The following is a 14,201-nucleotide window of genomic DNA, read 5'->3' as shown; positions in this document are numbered from 1 at the left end:
AAAGGGTTTGACAGGCACTGACCAGCCCACTTTGTATCATTTCTAAACATTTAGCTTTACACTTGGCAACCTATTTAATTTTTAGATTTAGAGTTAACATTTAGATTTACATTTAACATTTAGATTTAGATTTAACATTTGGATTTACATTTAACATTCAGATTTAGATTTGTTCAGAAATAAACTTTTGAGATGTTTTTGAACAATTATTTAAAAAATAAACCCGTTGTAATTCTCAATGAGACGCCAACCGTTCAGTCTCTCTGGTGCTTGTTCCTCATTCTTGTTTGTTATCTAGATATTTCTCATTGTTTAACATTCGTTAAAGCTTTATTACACAGAATGAGTGTCGAAAATGCTTTCAGCATATCTTTGAGACTTTAAATCCACCTGTGGTTGGTGGACGCTGCAGCCTCCGTGTGCACATGCACGGAGGACGCTCGCTCGCTGCGTTGGACACGAGGCATTCTGAGATACGAGGTATTAATAAAAAGCTGCAGGTCATCAGAGTCTGAGTCAGAACTAATGAAAAGACGAGTGAGTGTGAGCAGCAGTTATTGATGGAATAAAAAACCTCTTTGATTAGAAACCCGCTGGATGTCCTCTGTGGGAGTTTTGTCGGCTCCAGATTAAAACGTTAATATTAACTGAGAGCTTATTACTGCAGTCATTTCTTCTTCTGTGGTGTTCTAACGCGCTGCAGTAGAAGATGTTTGGTTTCAGAGAACAGGAAGTTCAACCCTCATAGGCTGTGACCTCACCAATCAAATGTCTCCATTGGCCTTCTTTCTCTCCAGAGCCGTTTCTGGCTATATGCGCACTATGGCATTGAATAGGGCAGGTGTTCTCAACTTTGGGATCAGGACCTCATTTGGAGTCGCTCGTGATACATTGGGAGGGGGTCACCAGAAGCCTTCAAGAAACTAGGAATGTTTTTTTTTAACATGAGCTCATTTTTGCTTATTTTTACCTTTTTTCTGCAACTACACCAAACTTGACAAACTTGTTTGTGTTTTTTTATTTTGTAGTAGTTTTTGATGCTTTTAATTTGTGGTTTTGGGGATATTTTGAGTATTACATTATTGTTGGTCCTGTTGTGTGTTTTGTATATTTTTTGGGAGTTTTGTGTTTTTGTGTTGTCTTTTTTTGTTGTGTATTTGTAGTGTTTTTTTAATTGTTTTTTTTTTTTTTTTTAAAAAAAGCTTCTAATTTTTATTATAGTTTTATTTTGTTGTCGTATGTACAGTATGTATTTTGTTGTCCACTCATTGGTTCAGTGTTTGTGCTGATTCAGTGATCTAATATCGTCTCAATGTGAGCTCTATGTGCTGATTGCTGATTGGTGGAGAGGCTTCTGAAGGCGGTGCTTCAATCACTGCTCAGACTGAGACGTGGAATAATAACCAAACAAAAGATCCTTTGACGCCTTAAAAACCCGCGACAAGCTCCGCCTCCATGTCCCTGATTCCACTCAAGGCCTAAGGAAACACGGTGCTGAGGAATTTGAGCAGGAAAAATGGCGGCTCTGGTTTCTGCTGCCAAATTAAACTTCTTTGTTGTTGCTGTTTATCTCTCAGTGAGTCTATTTATTATCTCTAGATTGAGCGAGTAATGAAGACTGAGGGAAAACAAGCACCCGGCCGGATGAGAGACAAGAGAAGGAACCTAAGACCATTAGTGTCTGGTTATGAGTGTCGTCTTCTGGGATGTTTCAGTGAACGTTTTTTCATATTTTTCATTCAGGGATGACAGGAGCCATCGGTCCAATAAAACAGACTGATACCATAGCCCCGCCCCTTAACCTCTGACCCTGATCAGCCATTGCTGCTACGTGCTAAGCTAACCAAACATATGGGACTGGTTGCTACGTGCTCAGCTCACCAAACATATGGAACTGGTTACTACGTGCTAAGCTAACCCAAACATGTGGGACTGGTTGATATGTGTTAAGCTAACCAAATATGTGGGACTGGTGGCTACGTGCTAAGCTAACCAAACATGTGGGACTGGTTGCTACGTGCTAAGCTAACCCAAATATGTGGGACTGGTTACTACATGCTAAGCTATCCAAATATGTGGGACTGGTTACTACATGCTAAGCTATCCAAATATGTGGGACTGGTTGCTACATGCTGAGCTAACCAAAACATGTGAGGTGCGGATGATACACAGCTCTATTTGTCAATGAAATCAGATGAATCTCACTCCAGACTTGTTTTAAAGACATGATGAGCTCTAACTTTCTCCTTTTCAACCAGGATAAAACCAAGGTAATTTTATTTGATCCAAAACACCTCAGAGAGAAATAATCAGAGCAAATAGTGTCTCTGGATGGCATTACTCTGTCACCCAGCACCACAGTAAAAAACATAGGCGTTACCTTTGATACTGACTTATCTTTTTTTTTTTTTTTTTTTTTTTTCTCTTGTCTGCACATTCTGTCGAAGGTTAACACTACAAGAAGTGCAATCTTTTAACAGCAATGCATATTTTGTTATTGCAATTAAATAAATTTATTTATTTCATTGCATAATTGTGACCATCACCAGCCCTCCCTAGGGAAGGGTAAGAAATACTTTATTAAAGGGAGGATGTAAAAAAAGAGAGGGCAGTGTTACACCAAGGTGAGGGGTTGGAGAGGGGTGGGGAAGTTAACAGGGAAGAGGAATACAAGATAGGAAATGGAATGGGTGGGGAGTAGTCGATAGATTTCAAGTGATGCGATGTGAAATTGTGGTTGTGTATATTGTGCTTATTGTTGAGTTATCAAGCCAGTTTGGTGACCAGTGTGCGGTTTAGGAATAATGGTGGTGGCTGTGAGCAGAGGAAGAAGTGAGTGGAAATTCCATAAAACAGGTATTTGGGAACAACGTGTCTGTGGTTGAGCCCAGTATGAGTGTTATCCCACAGCCCAAGGCCAGTGCATCCATGACAAATGTATTTCCAAGAACCGCCACTGCAAAACCCACGAGCCGCCCCCGGGCCCCGGAAGCAGCCAGGCCAGCAGCAAGAGCGGGCAACCCGGGGGCCCCCGGCGACCACCACACGGCCAAGCAGCCCCCCGAACGCCCCCAAGATCCCAAACCGAGAGGCAACCATCGCCCCCCCCATACACACCCGAGAAAGCCCCAAGGAGCCAAGGACCCAGCGCACCACGCCACCAATCCAACCCCCAACCCCCAGACCCCCCACCCCATCCCCCCCCACCCCCCCCACACCCCCGCGCCCAACCCCCCGAGGGGAGGGCCCAGAGAGCTCCCCGCCCGAGACCCCAGCGGAGGAGCCGAAGCCCACGCCCAGCAGACGACCAGAGCCACGCCGAACGGGCAGCCGGCGGGCACCCGCCGCCGGGCCCAGAGCCAGCAGGGACCCGACCCCAGGCCAGAGGGACCCGGAATGAACGCAGCACCAGGAGCAGTAATATCTCTAAAATCAGGAATATCTTGGCCCAGAGTGATGCTGAAAAACTAATCCATGCATTTGTTACATCTAGATTAGATTATTGTAACTCTTTTACTGTCAGGATGTCCTAGTAAGGGAGAGCGTTCAGCTATCAGGCCCCTCGCCTTTAGAACCAGCTCCCAGTCTTAGTACGGGAGGCTGCTACTCTCCACCTTAACCTAAACTCAAAACCTACATATTTGCTAAAGCATATACCTTATAATAGCATTAACCTCACCTCTAGGAACAAAGCCCTAAACCTAAAAAAAAAATTAGGAACTAAAAGCTAAGATTATATAGCAGAACACCAACACTATATTCTAACACGTTCCACCATCGTGGCTCTAATGGACTGCAATGTGTTTAGTCCAGTCAGACGGTTGTGCCAGGTTGCAACCAACCCCCCACTTCTGAACCCATTGTATACCCATTACACTGCTCACACTGCTTACACGCCATTCACACTAATGTCCACCCCATATTCACTCTCATTCCACTGTATTCTTGTATTATGTTTTTCTGCAGTCAGTGCCTTCTCCTCGCCCTTCTCTCTCTTTTCTGTTTCAGGTGTCTTGAAGTTGGAGTTGACAGTTTCTGATCAATGGTTCACGGCTCAGCTCGTCTGGGACACTCTGATGGTCTATCGCTCTATCCTGTTCCTGTCCATTAACCCAACCAGGCGAGGCAGATGGCTGCCAACTCTGAACCTGGTTCTGCTGGAGATTTCTTCCTGTTAGAAGAAAAACTGTTAGAAGGGAGTTTTTTCTTCCCACTATCGCTAATGCTTGTTCATGCGGATTTGTTGTTTTTCTCCCTTTTTATTCCGAATTTTATATTTTGAACGTGCTTTGAGATGACTTTTGTTGTAATTGGTGCTAGATAAATAAAGTTGAATTGAATTGAATTGAACCCACTACACAAAAAGACTCACTCAGGCCGTACAAGAAAACACTACAATGGCACAAAAGTACAAAGAAATACACAAAAGGACTAGATAAAGACAAAAGTTTTTTTATCTTTCCTTGCATTAAAAAGATGGGAGGAGATTTTGAGGTTCACTGTGACCTTTTCCTTCTTCTGGGCCACGTGGAACAACGCGACGGCTCGTTGGCGCCTTTTTTTAATGGCTCCGCTCCTCGCGCCGAATGCCCCATGCGCTCCTCGCTACATATGCTCCATGTGCCCTGTGTGCTCTGTGTGCTGTGTGGAACAGCTTTAACGCAGCAGTGATACATCAAAATAAAGCAGCTGTCAGCGCCGACGCCGCCTCATCCATCAGGGCTTCACAAATAGTTCTACCTGTTCTCGCCGTCGGCTTCATCGCTCGTCTGTCAAACTTCTCCTGAGAAGCAAAGCTGAAGAGCGTGTGATGTGAAGTCTATGTTTACACCTGGAATTATCCAGTGATTCACTCTGTAAGTGATTCAGCCGTCATTTGGACACAAAGTCTCTATTATCAGCCTTTGAAATCTTTGTTCTCGCGGCCGATCGAAGGTATTGGCGCTGCTCTCGCACGGCGAGGGAAATATTACCCACAGAGCTGCAATTCTTTAAATTACAGAACCATTACTGAGCTGCGTAAACACAGATTACAGATGTTTTTAGAAGAGTCAGGTGTGCTTTCTCCTCACATCTCACTCTGCTGTTTGGAAACCAAAGCAACACCAGGATGTACTAAAGTACGAGTGTTAGAGGCCGTGTCCAGGGTGGGCGTGGTTAGAGGACGGAGAGGGCGTCCGTAAATTCCTGTCCTGACATAGAGCTTTGTTCTCTCGTTTGTGCAAGAGGGAAACCGTACAGCTGTGCTCCGTTAATCCACAATGCAATCTCCAATGTGCTTCTGAACCTGGTCCAGGTAGCTTTTATTTTGACACCTGCAGAAAAAGGAAGTGCTCTGTGAAGTGTGTGTGCGTCCGCAGAACAATGACTTCCTGAAGGAAAACAAATGTTTACCCGTTACGTTTGTACGACAGAGCAGTGACGCTTGTTAACGGTCGCCCAGTTGGTTTGAACTCCACGACTGTTTAATCAAAAATATAAACAAAAGAGAACAACAAAAATCTGTGTATAACGAATGAAGCCAACCATCACCTGTTCAACCCATGCTCACGTCACCATGACGACACACACTCCAAAAGAAAGGCGACTACGCAACAGGCTTTTACAGACCCAAAATATCTTCTTGGTGAAATTCTGATATCTTATTTTATCAGTTAAACCTGTTACATTCTCCTGCAATGAATGAATGAGGCCTTTTCAAAGTAAAAGTTTGCTGCATTTGTTTCAAAGATTTCAGTGACATTTACAAGTGTGAGGAAAACTCTGTTTTATGTTCCATGACTTTGATTTTCAGACATCTGGGTAAAAAAAACATGTAATGGCAAAGTCCACTTCCTTTGTAAGTGAACCACATAAAAGAAACGTGCGTAACTCCATGCCCGTAAAAAAATGCTAAAGCCTCAGTGTGAAAGTGAAGCTGTATACACCGTTTTCCTTTTTTTGTTTTTCTTCTTTTCTTTTCTTCTTACCCTGTTTTTCGCTCTTTTCTTCTCTTTTCCCCCAGATGCCCATTTTCCTTTTTTTTTTGTTTTTCTTCTTTTTTTCTTTCTTTCTTTTTCCCTCTTTTTTTCTACCCCCCCCCCCCCCTTTTTTTTTATTTATTTTCAAACACTCATTTTCCATCGCCGCCAAGGGAAAGTGCGGCCATTGCAACACACGAGTCACCAACAATTTGCACGATTTTTATTTTCACGTTCTGTAGAATGAATAAAATCCCAGTACAGTGAACATAAAGTGTACAAGTGGGAGACAGATGTCACTGTAGTTTCCATTATCTGCCTCTGGATGAACAGTGAGGACAAGAACACACACACACACACACACACACACACACACACACACACAGAGAAAATCTATTTTCACCTGCCACTCTGGGAAAGTGACAGCTCTGTGTGAAGTGTGTGACACTAAAGCCTCCTTCACTTTCTGATCATCAAATACATGAGAACATCAGAGGAGAAGCTCAGTGTGTGTGTGTGTGTGTGTGTATGTGCGTGTGAAAGAGAGAGAAAGTGAACAAACACATTACTGTGAACATTAGATGTAATGAGAGTTCTTCTTATTCTTTGGACTGAACGTATCAAAGACACAAACCAAACTGCCTCAGTCTAATCGTTGGGTGAACTCAGGTGTCCTCATTTGGAGAGATAATCCATAAATTACATTTCATCTGATTGTATAAAAGCTCACAAGTGACAGTGAATAACAAAAAAAAAATGGGTACACAATAAGAAAAAACCCCATAACATCTCCATCCCCCCAATAGGAAAAAAGTAAATAAAAAGGAAAAATCAACAGAAGCTGTGCTGCCAGGTTGGGTTTCGAGTGTCTGAACTAAATACATGTAATTTTTTTTCCTTCTTTCTTTTAAAATAATCAATAAATAGAAAAAATAATAGTGATTTTACAATTTTTTATTTTTTTAATTCTTTTTTTCTCTATTTTTCCTTTTCTTAAAAAAATAAAATAAATATACAATTATCATCCCCCCCCCTCCCCCCCCCCTTATTTTATTCTTTTAAAAATAATTCCTGGGGCTGTAAGATGAGATTTCTAAATTTTTTGGTCATGTGATGTCTGTTTAAAGCGCTCTGAGGTCAGTCTGTGAGACATGATCTGATGAATAAGAATTAAACACGTTGACACTGATGAATTCCAAGTCTTGTTATTAGATGCAGTCACAGCCCAGGTTCTCACTAATGTGATTTCACCTTTACCTCAGAGCTGCTCCTAGCGCTGGGAACGTTTGGAGGTCGACCTCATCCCCACGAGGAAGAGGAGGAGGAGGAGGAGGAAGAGCGTGTTTATGAATGAGCAACATTACAAAGTGATCAGTGAGTGTAAAAGACGTCATTGTTACCGAAGATAATCACCTCCATCTTATCATGATTTAGTTGAAGGAAGTTTTCACTCACCCAGAAGTTTACATTTTCTAAGCAGTCACACAACACCTCTATGGGACCATTGTCATCTAGGTTCAGTGATAGATATAGTTGTGTGTCATCTGCGTTGCTCTGATAATCAACCTTACAGTTCTGTAAACGTTGACAGGTAAATAAATAAACAGCGGTGGAGGAGATGAGTCATAACACACTAAACAACAAAAATATAGAAAAGAACAAAATACACAAAACAAGAAAAACATTTTCAAAAATACAAAAACACACAAAATACCAACAAAATGCACAAACTTTTTGTTGTTTCCCGTGTTAATGCTCTGATTGGTCATAATTCTAATGCTCAAATGATTGTTGGTCATGTGACCCTCAGATCAGAACCATCACATGTTTGTTGTAACTGTGAGAAAAGTTTCCCATTTTTGCTCTAAAGTACAAAAACAATTCAATATTAATTAAAGTCTGGCGGTAAAGTCTGTCGTTTCTCCCTCACCGTCGTCCAAACTTGTTGAATTGTAGCGAGCGGCGTTCTCTGACTTCCTGTGACGGTCCAAGACCTGAGATCATTTTTTCCTTCCTGTTCCACTTCAATAACGCATCCAACGTGTGAAACTCTGGCTGTTTTTTGCTGATCATCACCTAAACGAGGTCGTCCTCCTTTCAAAGACTCACCCCCGTGGTCGGATCCATCCGTTTGGACACCGCCCCGTGGGGATTTTTGCCTTCCTCATTTTCTCCCTGCGTTGCAGAGCCAGGGGGAATCAGCCTTTGGCGAGGAGGCTGTAATGAGATTTGAGGGACATCAAAGCGAATCTCCTTTGAGACGGAGAATAGAAAACAGGCCTAGAATGCAAATCTCCCACTGAGCCCACGGACACGCGGCGGCGTCCTCACAGCAACGCACAAAGAGATGAGACGTGTGCGCGGATAGGCCGAGAAGTTTGGTGGATGTTTTTTGTCAGATAAGCTGTTTATGTGTAAATCCTGATGAAAATAATGATCGGATGAACCATGGAGAGCAGAGGGATCATCAAAGTTAAGGATGCTAATGCTAATGCTAACCTACAAGAACACTAACTGAAGATACTTCACTCATTTAAACTGTATTAATAGTTTAAAATTATAGTATTAACGGCTCTTCTTCTGTAATAAAGAGCAACGCGAAGTGAGTCAAGCAACTGTTTGAGATGAAAGTACGTAGCTATGGAAACGCTGACATACCAGTTCATCGCTGGTTTTTACACCAGTGTGTCACAGGTTTGTGTATCTTTGTGTGTATCTGTTCATCATCCATCCGCCTTAAACGTGTTGAAAAGCTGTTTTTCATCCATGTCTGCATACTAGTCATGTGACACCTTTGAATGCAGTTGTTTTTTTCTTTTTTACTTTAATGTGTGTAATATTTATTTTAAATAAACAAAGTACAAATAAAAACAGGAAAAACTAGAAAACTAAAGCCAACCCCATCCATGACATCACAAGAACTGGTTCAATGTTCAAACACTCCTTTAGTAGTGATGCGAGGCAAACGAGAAGTTAGACACACCTGAGTGGAGACAGGAAGAGATGATACTCTCTCTCTCTCATGTGGAAAATAAACTAAACTGATCCAAACTCAACATTAACAGAGTCGGGGTCCCCAACCTCCGGTCTGTGGACCGTTTAAGGCAAAGAAAGAGGAAAGCTTTTAAATATGAAATGTGAGTTATTTTTATGTGTCCTGGGTGTTTTGTTAATTTTTAATTTTACTTGACTTCCCTTGATTAGACTCTACAGAGAGTTGATGGTGTAACTTCCCAGAGTTTAACAACGTTCTTCACGTTCCTGGATTAGGGAAACGCTCGTCCATCTTCCTGCACTTTATCCGTTTCCCGTCACTTAATAATCCATCACCCACATACCCTTTAACACCGGCGTGTGCATGTGCCACCGTGAGAACACGGCCTTCAGTCAGCGGAGAGCATTATCAGGGACTCCATTAGGTTCTCGTCCAATTAGAGGCTAGGACGGAGTGATCCATTATCCTGAGCCGGTGCTCGTTGCTATAACGTTTGTTAGATTCACTGAGACGAACAGAAACAAAATGAAACACATTCAGAGTTTAATTCATTCAAAGAAGAAAACAATGAGATTATGAGAAGACCATGTGAAGCTGTTCAAGCATTTTGTTATTTTGCTGCTTTGTTCTGATGATGATTGTGTTTTTTCATTGAAAAATACAGCACCTATATTGTATTTTCCAGTTGACAGTAAGTCAGATGCTATCTGAACTGGGGGGTGGGGGGGTCATTATATTTGCAATAACAAAACATGCATTGCCGTCTTAAAAATATTGCACTTCTTGTAGTGTAGACCTTTGACAGCATGTGCAAAGAAAAAGAAGAATACTAAATTAAAAAAAAAAAAAAAACAATGTGTGACAGCTGTTGTTTTTAGCAATAATTTCAGAAAAGTATTTCTGCCTCGTTTTGAACAAGCCATCAGTAAATATATGCAGATTCATTTTGTACAGCTCTAGATGAATGTGGAATTTTGTTGTTCTCCATTTACGCTCAAGTTCTTCGACAATCAGATTTTAAATTTTGCATTTTGCAAATTCATATTTCCAGTGCATATTGGTTTAAAGCAGAGGGCGGGGCTTAGCACGACCTGTCCACTGACCTATAGGCTGTCTGATGGTGATGATGAGCTGTGTGCATGTTGTGCAGTGAAGGTCCTGTAGAGAGCGGTAGATAGTTAGTCTCAGTGTGTGTGTGTGTACTGTACATAAGTGGAGGGAGGAGCATGTGTGTGTGTGTGTGTGTGTACACTATTCTATTCTCCGTCCTTGTGCTTCTCTGCAGCTCGTTCACTTCATCCAACGGTACACTACTGGCTCCTTCTCACGCGCACCACGCGCACGCCTCACACCGGATCGCGTCCGTGAGGCTGCGGGACTTATCGGTCGGTACGTGGCGTGGAGCGGAACGGAACGGACGGTGTGCGTGTGACGGACCGGCGGCCGTCCCTCCTCCTCAGCCCGGAGAGCAGCAGCACTTTCCCCGCTTCGCCTCCACCGTGCACGGAGTCCGGCGTGCACGCTCCGTGGAGGGACACCGATGGTGAGTGCGCGTGGGGTTGACAGGCACGAGCTTGTGAGATCGCTGCATGTGTGTTAATGTGTGTGCGCGCGCAGCCGCTACGGCCCTGCAGTCCCGGGACCGGGATTCACTCGTGCATGCGTGTGTGTGCTCCAAGCCTGCGTGCACAAAAGAAGCTGGTGGAGATCAGAGGCTGACACGCACGCAACTCCCCCTCCTCGTTGCTCAGATGTTGCAGGAAAAAAAAAATCCACCTCCAGCCCCGCGTGCACGCGCTCCATGCACGCTGTGAGATTCCTGCACTGTGACCGTGACCCCCCCCCCCCACACACACACACACACATGTTCTGTCAGCAGAGCTTCCTCAGTCAAAGGTCAGAGGTCATAGATCACTGCTACATAGATCAGACGCTGACCATGATTGGATCTGATCTGAGGATCACGTGATCTACATTCATATCAGCATCAGAATAATCAACCAATCAGAGCATTAACAGGACTCTACAAAGAGTTTGAGTGATTTTTATTGTCATTTTGTGTATTTTTGTGCTTTTTATTTTTCTGTTAATTTTCCATAGTTTTGTTCTATGGTTTTGTATATTTCTCTTTGATTTTGTGCATTTAATGTGTGATAGATTAGAAAGGTCCCATCAGTGGTGGTCACTGAGGATCAGTGTGACTTGTGTGTGTGTTTGTAGATCAGAGTGAATGAACGTGATGGAGGAATATTTTATTTTTCACAATGTGTTGTCCATCTGTGTGAACAAAGTCTCTCGTGCAGCAGATCTGTACACACATTGCTTTTATTTTGAAGGAGTTTCTCTTTAGTGCAACGCTCTAATATCTTCATTTCCAAAACTCAACTTTTACTCACAATATTTGACTATTTCCCATTCATCCCCAGCTGTTTACGTTTACTTGTGCATCATGTTTAATGAAAACTTGTAGCAGTTTGTAGTCGTGGGATGTTTTTGACATGTTGATGGAGAATATCAGACATTGTCGACATATTTTCCAGTTAAAGATAAACACTCAAACTTGTCAAATATTACACATAACCTCACAAGAACTCTTGGTCGCGATCGAGGTCTTATCTGGTTTTCCAGATGGTCACAAGTCACGAGAAGCAAGTTATCAACCCACATGTTGAGAACCTCAGCTCTACACAGTTCAGATTTCGGGAAAACTTTATAAATAAGTGGTAAAGGTATCTTAGGAGGAGGAGAGAAGCTTCTTTGTAATTCTCCGTTATCCCGTTTCGTTTGCCTTTCATCATCTTTCTCTGATCATATCTTTATTGGCTGGTCAACTTCCTGAAATTGTGTCAGTTTCCGTGATAGTAGAAAACAGAAAAGGAAAAAAATCATAATTTTTTTTCTCCACATTTACTCAAAATCAGGCCCTGGTGCAAGTTTAGGACAATATCACACATTCAAATGAGTGAAGCAAACGGGCGTACTGTATATAGTCATCTTAAAGATGTAAATTATTGATTTAATCAGACATAAAATGGGTTAAAAGTGACCAAAAATGTTAGAAAAAGTAGTAAAACGGGATTTTAAAAACTACGGAAATTAGTTAAATTAAACTCGCAAATAATGGGCATGACAAATGGTAAATGTGGAATAAGCGTGAAATATGGTCAAAAGAGGTTAAAAGTGATATTAATGGGTCGACATACAGTCCCCTCCAAAAGTATTGGAACGGCAAGATCAATTCCTTTGTTTTTGTTGTATACTGAAGAAATTTTGGTTTCGGATCAAAACATGAATATGAGACAAAAGTTCAGAATTCCAGCTTTTATTTCATGGTATTTACATCTCGACGTGTTAAACAACTCAGGATAGAGCGCCGTTTGTTTGAACCCACCCACTTTTCAAGTGAGCAAAAGTATTGGAACATGTGACTGGTGGGTGTTTCTAGTTGCTCAGGTGTTGCCTTTAAGATTGATTGTTTAAACATTAAATAGTTATTTGGGTTTCACCTGCGAAAACTGCATTTGCTGTTAAGCAAACATGAAGACCAGAGAGCTGTCTATGGGAGAAAAACAAACCATTTTGAAGCTGAGAGAAGAGGGAAAATCAATCAGAGCTATTGGACAAACATTGGGCATAGCCAAGACAACAATTTGGAATGTCCTTAAAAAGAAAGAAACTACCGGTGTACTGAGCAACAGACATCAAACAGGTCGACCAAGGGTATCAACAGCAGTTGATGACAGAAACATTGTGAGAGCTGTGAAGAAACATCCAAAGACAACAGTCACTGCCAACCTCTACAGGGTGAGGGTGAAAGTATCACAATCCACTGTTTGAAGAAGTCTTCAAGAGAAGAAATATAGAGGCCATACCACAAGATGCAAACCACTCATCAGCAAAAGAAATCGGAAGGCCAGATTGGATTTTACAAAGTACAGCGATGACCCACAAAAGTTTTGTAACAAAGTTTTATGGACTGATGAGACCAAGATGAACCTCTACCAAAGTGACGGAAAGGCCACAGTATGGAGAAAGAAAGGATCTGCTTATGATCCAAAACACACAAGCTCATCTGTGAAGCATGGTGGAGGTAATGTCATGGCTTGGACTTGCATGGCTGCTTCTGGAACAGGCTCACTAGTCTTTATTGATGATATCACTCATGATGGTAGCAGCAGAATGAATTCCGAAGTCTACAAAACCATTTTGTCTGGAAATTTACAGAAAAATGCCTCCAAACTAATCGGGAGAAGCTTCAACATGCAACAAGACAATGACCCAAAACACACGACCAACACAACAAAGGACTTCATCACTGAAACTCAATTGTCTTCAGTATACAACAAAAACAAAGGAATTGATCTTGTCGTTTCAATACTGTTGGAGGGGAGTGTATGTGACATTAGGTGAAAAAGTGGTGGAAAGGGTTTATAAGTGCTAAAAATGTCTTGAAAGTGGGAAAAAATGTGCTGGAAAAGTGATGGAGAAGTGTCAAAAATGGGGGTAATGTAGCAAAAATGCATTAAAAGGAGCAAAACCATGGCACAAAAAAGTGTTGAAAATAGGTTAAAATATGGTAAGTTTGGTGTAGTTGCAGAAAAAGGGTAAAAATAAGCAAATATGGCCTCAAATTGTTCAAAACATTTCTTGAAGACAGCTGGGGGGAGCCTCCTTTCCAGTGTCTGATGACCCCAAGGTTGAGATCCCCTGCTGTAAATCATCTAAAGCTCATAAATAGATAGTGGTTGTCTTTATTAAATATGTTTGGTATGATTTCACGACGTTTAATAGTGAGTAAAGTATCTGAACAGGAAAAAGAAACCCTGGTGAAGTGTAAACTCTGAATAATGTAGAGTTAAAGGAGATGTGATGTGAGCTTCTGTTTCATTCTGATCTACTCTGAGCTCTTTGTGGAAATCTTTCTCTTTCCTGCTCCGACTACATCCTGACGCACAGTGACAGTGTGAGAGCTACACACACACACACGCACACACACACACACACAGAAAGGATTCCCCCATCCAGTAGATAAAAATAGAGCTGATGCTAACGTCTTTATCACCGTGAACGTTGGCAGATGAACATCTTAAACTGGTGTTGATCAGAGTCTGAATCCTCAGGGATGATCAATCACTCTGTGGATTAATCATTAGCCTCAGGGTTGATCATTAGCATCCATCAGCACTGCAAACACAACCACGTGTGGATGGAGACGGCCCCGTGTGACCTGGTCCAATTCCTCCTGC

The 14,201-nt window shown here is 42.1% G+C and overlaps 1 protein-coding gene across 5 annotated transcripts in view; it reads left to right on the top strand.

Moving 5' to 3' along the window:
• Nucleotides 1-10,194: 10,194 nt before the first annotated feature.
• LOC114481262 (thyroid hormone receptor alpha-B) overlaps nucleotides 10,195-14,201 on the top strand; it is a 90,387-nt gene continuing 86,380 nt past the window's right edge. For all 5 annotated transcript variants that reach the window (XM_028475935.1, XM_028475933.1, XM_028475934.1 and 2 more), the window contains exon 1: nucleotides 10,195-10,498. The gene's annotated coding sequence lies outside the window, so the exon portion shown is untranslated. The remainder of the gene's footprint in view (nucleotides 10,499-14,201) is intronic.

This window comes from Gouania willdenowi, chromosome 19 (assembly GCF_900634775.1).
Source record: "Gouania willdenowi chromosome 19, fGouWil2.1, whole genome shotgun sequence".
NCBI lineage: Eukaryota > Metazoa > Chordata > Actinopteri > Blenniiformes > Gobiesocidae > Gouania > Gouania willdenowi.
The sequence above is the reverse complement of the archived record's forward strand: the minus strand, read 5'-3'. Positions and strand labels throughout refer to the sequence as shown.